At 34.6% G+C, this 10602-nt stretch overlaps 1 pseudogene; it reads right to left on the bottom strand.

Moving 5' to 3' along the window:
• Positions 1–4215: 4215 nt before the first annotated feature.
• On the bottom strand, positions 4216–4783 carry LOC149156284 (uncharacterized; annotated as a pseudogene).
• Positions 4784–10602: the final 5819 nt, after the last annotated feature.

The following is a 10602-nucleotide window of genomic DNA, read 5'->3' as shown; positions in this document are numbered from 1 at the left end:
TTATGGGAGCAGATGATGTTCGTTTCGCACGAAACAAGTTGCGCTAGATTCATAATGATGAGAACTACTCAGTCATTCAGGTTCCACACTGATCCAACAACTTTGAATTTTGAGAAAATTTTTGAGCACCTCATCAAAATTGGAAAAGGGAATGGCTAGGATTTGGAAAGCAAAAATTTCATTTTTGGCACATTTATTTATGAAAAAATGGAAATTAGGAGAAAAGGACGCTGAAAGGTCACAGGTTGCATGTGATGAGGAAAATGAAGGAAAATAATGTAAATTGAAGAAAATAGAGGCCTACTTGATAATAAGGATTATTAGGATCAGTTGGTACATTTTGTCAGTTCAGTTTTGGAGCTCTCTCATTATTCTCTCTATCTATCTCACTCTTTGGCACTTAGAGTTTTCTTTTATCACTTAGGCATTGGATCAAGAAACGCAAAGAAAGCAAAAGGAAAAAAGGAGCAAGCAAGGAAGAGCAGGATCAAGAATCTATAATAGGATTCCTTGTAGGTATCAATTTGCATGCATGTTTTCCTTCTCCATATTTGGCATGCATGGTATTGCATGTCGCTCTTTGTTGTTATGGCATGGGTTTTGCGAGGTGTGACAATTTTTTCAGCCTAGCCTTTCCATTTTTGGATAGCCATGGTGTGATGGGGATCTCATGTTTTGGTTGAGTTGTATTTTTGTATGGATTTGAAGCTCAGTGATGTGGATCTCCAAATACTAGAACACGTGGAATAATAACCCCTAAATCATACTGTGGGTTGTGGTAAAGCCAAATTTTGTGTTGCCTCGGTGGGCCTAGGAATCCTTGGTTAGTGAATGGTGACATATATGGTAAATCCTAGAGGTGGGTGCTCTCCATCAAGCCTAGTAATCCTAGGATGGAATATGTGCTAAAGCTTATAGAGTGGGTCTCAGTTTAGGGCCTAGTGATCTGGTGTGGATTGCAGTAAAGCTTGAGAGACTGGGATATAGGAAAATTCCTCACAGTGTAGGTGGAGAAATCTGGTGGCATCCATGATTTTTTTGTCCTAATGTTCTAGTGGAGATCATGGTAATGAAGAAAACTAAACCACTAATAATAAAACACTCATAAAATAAATAGCATAAATATAGAAAAAATAGACATGGTGGAAAAGGCCTCAACCTTACAACATTCCTTGCATTCTCATTATTAAAATAATGTTTATGATACATATAAATACATGAGGAAGCTTGTCTCAAGATAGTGTGTCTATCTTGAACAAACTTGGCTGAGATATTTTCTCAACAAAACACTAATCTAGGAGAACATAGTTCGAGAGAATCTCTCATCCTAACTAAACTCCCTAGTTTGAGGAACTAACTCCTAATTATCAAGATTTGATTTATTTAATTATAATTTTGGATTTATAATTTTTTATTATGAGAGTGAGGCTAACATTCCTCCCCTCAATGATAAATCCAAAATAAGAACAATGAACCCTCTTCCAAGTTCTCAAGTTGATCCTCAAAAAACATTTGCCTAAAAAACCGCCAAAGCTGCATGCTGAAGAAACTGCAATATGAAGAGACCATGAGTTAGCTGCATGTCTGATGCATCTTTGAATGTCTCTTTACAACGCCATCACATGCCAAGCTGCAAGAGGATCCAACTATCCTTCTGTTGAAATCAGCATCCTGTGTCGACTTAAAAAATTTGATGAACACCCACTGGCGTATTTGTTTGTCCACTAACAAAAGTTGATGAACACCCATTGGCGAATCTGCTGATGATGATCAGCCGCTAGCTGATGACGTTGAAAAACAACTCACTGTTGCTTTTGTTGTGTTTGAAAATTTCTCACTGCTAACTTTGATGTTGATCGCCCACTAGCGAATTTGTTGATGCTCACTCACTAATGAAATGCCCACTGGCTGCTTTGTTGATGTTGTCGAGACTTTCAGTCTGACAACCACTGTCAATTTCATTGACATTTCCCCCCCTTTGTCAGCTGAAAGGAGAGACAATCTTCTTCAAGTTATTTCTAAACTCCCCCCCTTCAGGTGTAGGAGTGTTTCACTGGTGTACTCCCTCGTTCAACAACACAAGAGTACCATCTTCATTTTTACTGTTGGCTGCAATATCTGTGAGTGAATTCGATTGTAAAACTTACACAATCTTCTAACCATGGATGACCATTCCCAGGGATCAATCCATGAATAATTTATCTTCAATCTGGTTGATTGTTGTTGTTTGATGCATTGTGTTGATGAATTGTTTGACTTGCCACAATGGTGACAAGGATGGAGGTCAAAGCACTGATCTTCCATATGACTGGTTCTTTGACAATGAAGGCATTTTGGTTTGACAGCACTTCAGTTTGCATGTATTTCTATTTGTTTGCAACTTCAATTTGTGTGTATTTCTATTTGTCTTCAACTTTCTCAGAACTAGCCGATGTGATTTGTGTTAGAAACCCTGCACTGACAAACTTAATGGGCCTTGACTAATCTGGGATATGCAATTTGGTGTCATCTTTGACATATCCTAAGCCTCATCAATTTTTGTTACTTTGGATTTCTTCCCATGGCTTAATGATTGGTTTGGAAGAAAGTTGAACTGGATTAGGGACCACTTTGACACTTGAAGTTGGTTGGATCAATGACTTGGAATCATCAGCTATATTTTTATTGTTCAAAGAATTGGAAGCATCACTCTTCTCTAGAAACTCAGTTCATTGTAGTTGTGACTCCAGTTGAAGGAACTCAATCATTTCATGTGCATGTTGAAGATGCACTGGAATATCAACAAGAGTTGTTTTACTAATGTTCACCATGTCGCCAGCTGATGATAAAATCAAATTGTTAAGAATTTGGGACAGTTGAATGTATGTCACCATGTTAGCTTGCTCACTTTGAATTCAGGCTCGCTTGTACTGTTTCTTATTGCTGATGCTTTAAACACTTTCTAGAGTTTTATAACTTGGCTTCTTGAACTCTTGATTTCACGCTCGCTTGATGATGATCGCTTTGTTTGAATGCTTCACTGACACTTTGTGAATGCTTCAATCAACTTCATACTGGCTCGTTTGTTGTAGATGTCGCGCTTTGAACTTTCACACTTGGTTTTGACATGCTAACTTGCTTGGTTGTTTGAATGACATGCTCACTTGCTTTTTTGCTTGAATAAAGAATACTGGAATTCACACTTGTTTGATGATGATTTCTTTCTAGAAGGCTTGCTTGAACTGGTTTAATTGATTACTGACACTTTGTGCTTTCTTGAATGTACTCACTGAATGTGCTGATTTTAAAAAAGGGAGGGTGTCGAACACTATCGAAAATGCATCCAAGAGACAAATGACAAGTTCAATCTTGATGACTCAGTTGAAGACTTAGTTTACTTAATGTACTCACCTTAACAATTCAAATTAGGGTATCGGTTACAACCGAGAATGCACCCGTACAATTCATTTAAAAAATGTTTATCTACAAGTTATACAAAAAATGTTGATGATGTTGATGACATTTTGGGTTGAAATGCTTGATTTTGTAGCGTCGTTAACTTGATTGCTTTGATTACATAATGTGAAATTTGCTTGCTTGGAAGATCATTTTATCAAGTTGATGATGTGACTCTTTTTGCTTGTGTACTTAATCTTGATAAAGCGTTCTTATACTTAAGCTTGCTTATGTGCATGTAGTTGTTTAAGCATAATACAAAGAGAGTGTTTTGATAGAACACAAGTCATGTGCACACATTCATTACAAAAGGTGTACCTAATATCCCCTTATTCAATTTCTGGTGGATCTAGGACACAAGCACCACAAAAATTATGATTTTATTCATTACTGGAGTACATCATTCTTTAATTTCACAACTTTGTCTTGGAAACTTCTCAATGAGGATGTCACACTTGCAATATTTGGAAGCAAATTGTCTTCAAAAACTGCGTGCAATGACTCAATCACTCTCAAATTAAAATAATACTTTGTATTATAATAATGACTTCAACAAATTCACTTATCCTTAGAACTTCACAAAATCACTTATTACTCCATTACATAAAAAATTACAAATACTCCTTATCTCTCAAAAATGTACAAAAATCACTTTTTACTTCTCAATCCAAAGAAACTTATCACTCCAAATACAAAAATAAATTTACCTTATCGCTTTACTATCATTCGGGTTACAGTGAATACCTCTCTGAATCATTTGAAACCCTTCATTCATTTATTTTAACTCAATTTAGTATCAGGCACTCGGAACAATCCTACACCTGCAGCACCCCTAGGTGGAGAAAAACCTAGAAACTTCTACAAATTAGATCTAATGCTCATAGAGCACAAGAAATAGAAGAAAAACATAGCGCAGTCTGTTGAATCATCTCCACTGAGGCCTCTATGGGCATTTCCTATATGAAAGGAATCGGGGTAAAGGGTAGCTTGGCTACAGCTTTTCCTTCGAATAGATAATTCAACAAACCGAAGACTATAATAAGTACAATGGCCACTACACCCCCAGACTTGAACTTGGTGAATGAAAGATCCCAACTAGATTCTTTCAGGCTGGTTTCGAATCTATCCTTCTTTTTTGTCTTTGATTTCTTGGTGGATGGGGTGGAGGTCTTTAAGGTTTCTAATTTTTTTTGCTTGTTCTATCGATGGTGGAGTGGAGGGATTTGTAGTTGGGTGTTCTGTAAATGAGGAGCCATGATATGCCTTTGTGCACAAAGGCAGAAGCTATGGAGATTGAAAGGATTATAATGTTGTCTCCGTACCTGAATGAAGACAATGAGAAGGCCATCAAGCCATGTATCTTACAAAGAAAAGAGACCACAATGAAGTGAAGGCGAGGTCCAAGGATCGATTCATCCTTCACGAGTGACCGCAGGTACTACGCTATGTAGAAATCAATGGAATTTGTAAAGGTGCTATCAAATCACTCGGTCTCCTTGTCGAAGAACACACTGGGAGAAATATGTGGAAAGATAATGTTGTTACCCTCAGTCTCTTGGAGAAAATGATGCTATCTTGGTCTACTAATCGATCTCCTAATTGGATTGCCAAGATTGATCTTCAAAATCCATTGTACAGACACAAAATATTTGGCTCAGTCTTCAATTTTCTTAGGCTACGACCTCCCTTTTCAGTATACCTATAAAGGATGCATCGCATTACCTACACAAATGCTTTATACCTGCAACACAAGTCCCTTTCCATACATATAACACTACGCGACCTCGAAATAATGTCAGTTCCATACCCTGCTTCTACCAATCCTCCGAACATTCAGTGAACTACTTCTAAACTGCTTAAGTAATATAGTCTGAATGCTTGGGCAACTCAATTCAATAGTTCAGAAAATACAAAGCTGCAAAATAGAATCTTAGTGGTTGATGTAGATGACATCCAATTCCACAATCCCTTATCTGAAGAAGGCATCATCCTCACCACTCATGTTTATTCAGACGGACAAAATAATCTAGGCACCTTATTTCACACCATTCATTATCATTCATGAGGACTGTTTAGCTGATAACATTTCGATGCTGCAGAAGATGTCTTGCGGTCGAGTCCCAACTCTGGCCTTCCATTATAGTAATTGGAAGAGGAAAATGATAGCTCGTGGCTAATGATGGCAGGGCAGCAAGATCTGTGAAGATAAGGGGGATGGGGATGATATGAGATGAATCAGACTTGTGTAGCAGATTTTCCCTTGCACGATCCTGAAGAGATTTCCTTCAGACTTGCGTAGCAGATTTTCCCAAAAAACCAACCTTCTGTTGCCTTTGATCTAGCTAGCGCCTTTTCTCCAGTGCCAACAAAGTCTTTGCGCACTCTTTTATGTCCTCACAGTTGCTGCAATGATTTCTCTCCTTTGCAACGAGGGTTTATATTCTCTATTCAATGGCTTCACACAATCCACATTCTCTTCCACAAGCAACACAAACTCATCGTCCACACGTAGTCCTTATGCAACAGTTCCACAATGTTCCAACTCTAAATCTAAGATCTCCATTAGCTTTGATACCGCATGAAGAAAACTAAACCACTAATAATAAAACACTCATAAAATAAATAGTAGAAATATAGAAAAACCAGACATGGCAGGAAAGGCCTCAGTCTTACAACATTCCTCATATTCTCATTATTAAAATAATGTTTATGATACATATAAATACATGAGGAAGTTCGTCTCAAGATAGTGCATCAATCTTGAACAAACTTAGTTGAGATATTTTCTCAACAAAACACTAATATAGGAGAACTTAGTTGGAGAGAATCTCTCATCCTAACTAAACTCCCTGGTTTGAGGAACTAACTCCTAATTCTCAAGATTTGATTTATTTAATTATAATTTTGGATTTATAATTGTTTTATTATGAGAGTGAGGCTAATAGGTAAAGCCTATTATTACATGTTTATTGTGTTGGCCTAGTGATCTGAGATGGATTACGGTAAAGCTTGGTTTCTATGGGTGAGGGTGAGGTGGTTTAGCCTTGGTATGCCCTAGTTGGTTCCTTTGGTTTGGGTCCCACATTCATGCTTGGAATATGGCACAGGGTTGAATGGCTGAAGAGAGAATTGGTTCATCCATTCTATGGTCAAGTGGAACGTGATATTCCCATCCCAAGTTGGATTTCACATCGTTAATATAATGTTATTTCTCCTTATTAACTCATGAGTATTATATTGGTTTATATGTGGAATCTATGGCTGATGTATCCGTGATATTCTTATTGTGATTATGCTGGTTAAAAGCATGTATTATGACACTAATGATGTATGGCTCTCCTCATGTTTTTATTTGTAAATGAATGAATAATGTATCTATGACCTAATAGATGATAATGTAGTGAATGATATAAGGAAAAATGCTTCTTTGTGATTCTCAGATAGGTTTGAGTCCCCTATGCTCAGATCTGTTGTTTACACATGTAGATTACATATTTGTGACATGTTCGGTGAAATGTCTGTCATGGCTAGTAGGTGTCCAGTTAAGCCTTGGTTCAAGTAATTGCATTTTTATAATCATTTCATTGTTATCTTTCTATTCTGAAGGTGTCATTTAGTTCTGGGTAGTGACCTAGGCTATGGGCCTAAAAAAGTGACTCAAATCCCTAGGACGTAGGCACAACACTGGGTAGAAAAGTCCCTGGATGTTGGCATAACATGTTGTGGGATCGTCCAGAGCCCTCTGGATGCATGCATGCCCATATCAAGGGAGAATCTGGGATTTTAATGGTCTAAAACTTTAGTGGGACCTAAGGGTTGGTTATTTGAGAGGTTGGCATGGTTCCTCAGAGTCTCTCTACTGATGTGGAAGGTCTGTATGGTGTGTTTCCATCTATTCTACTTCCCTAAGGTCATTTAGGAGGTTGAATCCTGTCATAGTAGCATCTCATCACATGTCTACTCCATTAGATGGTTACTTGGGTAGATGTGGGAGGAGGGTGTTACACAAGAGATGTATCATTTTCATTCCTCTGTTGTTTCCCCTTCTTATTTATTAGCATCCAGTGCTAAATATAGAGACCCTTGAACACAAAATCTAAGCCTCCCTGAATTCTAGTGCATGTCAAGCCATGGTTGCAGAAAAAAACCATCTCCCTCACCAAAGAAGAAACCCACAGTCTGAAACAACACCCTTAGTCTTTACAACCATAAATGAGCCCCATGTTTCTTTTCGCTCAAAATATTCGTCCCACATGCGGCGAGGGAGTGTCCTTGACATAGCGGAAAAATGGAGAGCAACGTCTTTCATTTTGGAGTCTTTAGTCAATCAATAGTCCATCATGATATTGGAAGGTTGTAATAGTTGCTTGCATATATGTTGCATAGGGTGGGATGATCACACCACCTCCTCTTAAATGTGACAACACACATAGGGTGGTGGGGTTCTCCTCCTCCATTATCTCAAATCCCAATAACTCAATCATGAATTAAGTTAAATAATTTTTAAAATTATAAATTTTCAATAATAAATAATAATTTTATATTAGATAAATTTTAAAATTTATCATTTTCATTATTTGAATTTAAATTATAATTATTCAAATGGATATGAAAATGTTAATAAATCCATATCCTTATATTTATAAAAAAGAAGAAGAAAAGAATGTGCAATGAAATTTAAAGATACAATTATTTATATGACTTCATTACATACATATCTTCAACAACCTTCTACACACATTTACATCTTTGTCTACTTTCCATACACTAATCTAAAGGTATTTATATGTTTTCGCTGCTTTCCATACACTAACATATATTTGTATCTACATGTTAAGTAGATATTTATATCTTCAACTAAGATAGGTGTAAGATGCAATGTTTCTTCTTAGTACCCACCTCTTATGGAAAAAATAATTGATAGCAAAATTTATTGTATCTAATATAAAAAATTCTCCTCATGCCCATGCATAATGACCTTAGACTTTTTTAATTATTAAAACTTTTGATTTGCAAGGTTCCATTTTCTAGTTGACATTATAATAGTTTAGATCTTCTTCAACTTTTGAATTTAGGTTTTTACTTCAAAATATTAGAACAAATTTCCAAAATTGAAACAAATACAATTGGCTAAGTTTTTAAGTAGGGAGATTTTTATAGTTGAATTCACAAAGTTAAGATTCAAAAGTGTTTAGTTAAAACAATAACTTTTTTATTTTGCATGAAAATCATTTATAACGAAAAATTTCCACAACAAATGGCATCAATTGGATTTTGTTTGCTCTCTATATTCTTAAATAACGAATGCATCTACAAATGCTTATAAGTATTTATCTTTCATTATTTGACAACTTGATCATTTAAGGCAACTACACAAGTTGCCCATAAAATCAAGTAAGCTATTAAAGGTAGGTAAAAATGCTTGAAAGAAAAACATTTAATATCATAAAATCAATCTAGATATTAAAGGCAGGTAAAAATGTTTGAAAGAAAAATATTATATAATATTAAAGGAACGCATAATTAATTATGAAAATGAAGGTTGACTTAGGGGCATACCAAAGAGCTATAAAGATTTATAATGGAGGGGACATTGTTTTTTCTTATCAATACATTATATTATTTTGAAATATGTTGTTAGTAAAGGAATACTTAAGTTTTAGACATTTTTTATTTTTATGGAAAAACATTAGAAAAATATTTATAAGTGTTGGGAGACTTTAAGTTATCAATAGGTTAGATAGACAATAAATGTAAAAGTGAGACTATAATATCAGTTCCAATTAGAAATCAACTTATGAAGGTTGTATTAATGTACGAAGGGAATCAAATGCATTAAGAATTTAGAGGCATAACTTAGATTCCATTTTCAATAATATCTCTGTATTGATATAGGAAGTGATAGAATATCATAAATGTGTTTGTTGGATTTTTTTATAGTTGTTGCAATAGTATTGGAGTCCTAGTAGTAAGACTTAAAAGAGATATTGTTAAAGATTTCCCATTATAATTTAGAAATATTTTATTTAAGTAGTGACTTAATCATTTTAGATCTTTTTATTATATCAAGTAGATTATAGATGTCAATATTATATATAAAGGTGAATCTATATATAAAGTGATTTCTCTCTCTCTCTCTCTCTCTCTCTCTCTCTCTCTCTCTCACACACACACACACATATATATTAAATCACAAAAAAATCATAAAATGAAAATGTGATTGTTAAAAATTTTCAAAAACTTGAGTTAACTTTGTAAATTATTTTCAAAAGCTACACATTAATTAAAAGTCAAACATGAGTTTGACACACTTACCTAGAAATGAAATTTTCATAAATATTGAGATTTGACGTATGTACTACTATGACACTTTGTGACATATATATATATATATATATATATATATATATATATATATATATATATATATATATATATATATATATATATATATATATATATATATATATATATATATATATATATTTGACAAATTCTATTTATAACCCTATAAAGTTAGGCATTTCATCTATATGAGCCAATAAGAAAATAGAAATTCAAATTTCAAAAATTTCAAACATTATTAGAAATTTTAAAAATATTCAAATTAATAATATTGTTTTTCAAAACTTTAATAACCTTTATAAAATATTTTTAAATTTTTCATAACTAATTGAAAGTCAAACCATTTTGACTGTAAAAAGATTACAGTATAACCTTCTAGCCAAGTATAAAAATGGATGGGTATTGATAAATAAGGATATAATAGCAATTGCCCCTAAAGGTGCAAAGACACACTGAAGGAATAAAAGATTTGTGAAAACCAGGAAAATTGTGAAGACAAAATGAGTTTTTTTTTTTCAAACCCTTGCATTCACCAGTCAAGTCAACACAACTCAAAGGACAACTTCAAAGAGCTAGAAAAGAAATTAACCATGGAGAGATTTCATGGGGGTAGTTGGAGCCACTCTTTACTTTAGAAACTATGATTACAAATCTCACCAGCTTGCCCATGTCTAATGATTCTCTTCTCGACAAAAGGACCAATGCAACAAAAGCCATGTCAATTTGGGTCGGCACCCTTCACATGAAGGTCTTGGAAGTTGTTTTTTGAATGATTTTGGTTATAGTAATTTCAAGGATGTCTGCGGGGTTTTTGTCCAGTAT

Source organism: Pinus tabuliformis, chromosome 9, assembly GCF_031772625.1.
Source record: "Pinus tabuliformis cultivar Carrire ecotype Pingquan chromosome 9, CPIR1, whole genome shotgun sequence".
NCBI classification, from domain to species: Eukaryota; Viridiplantae; Streptophyta; class Pinopsida; order Pinales; family Pinaceae; genus Pinus; species Pinus tabuliformis.
This window is presented reverse-complemented; position numbering and strand designations above follow the sequence as displayed.